Genomic DNA, 570 nt, shown 5'->3' on the forward strand with positions numbered 1-570 from the left:
AAGATAAAAAGAAGAGAATATGCAATGAATTACAAAAACATCTATGAAGATCAGTATTAATTAGATGAGCGGGGCTTTTAGCTTTTTGCCTCTGAATAGTTTCGGCATCTCACTCTATCCTTTGAAATTCAGAATGATTGGCTTCTTTAGGAACTCAGAATCCAGATAGTGTTATTGATTCTCCTAGCTAAGTATGATGATTCTTGAACACAGCTACTTTATGAGTCTTGGCCGTGGCCCAAAGCACTCTGTCTTCCAGTATTACCACCGGATACATACATGCCACAGACACATAATTGGGTGAACCTTTTCAGATTGTGACTCAGCTTTGCTAGAGTCCCCAACTAGAGGTGTCCAGGGTCCTTAAGCACACTCTTTTTGCCTTGGATCACAACTTTATTTCTTTCTTTTTCTTTCTTTTTCTCTTTCTCCCCTTTTTTTGTTTTTTTTTTCGCTTCTTTTTCGCTTCTTCTTGCTTCAAGAATCATTTTTATGATTTTTCAGATCATCAGTAACATGTCTCCTTTTTCATCATTCTTTCAAGAGCCAACAATTTTAACATTCATGAAC

The sequence above is a fragment of the Arachis duranensis genome, chromosome 2, assembly GCF_000817695.3.
Source record: "Arachis duranensis cultivar V14167 chromosome 2, aradu.V14167.gnm2.J7QH, whole genome shotgun sequence".
In the NCBI taxonomy this organism is placed as follows: Eukaryota; Viridiplantae; Streptophyta; class Magnoliopsida; order Fabales; family Fabaceae; genus Arachis; species Arachis duranensis.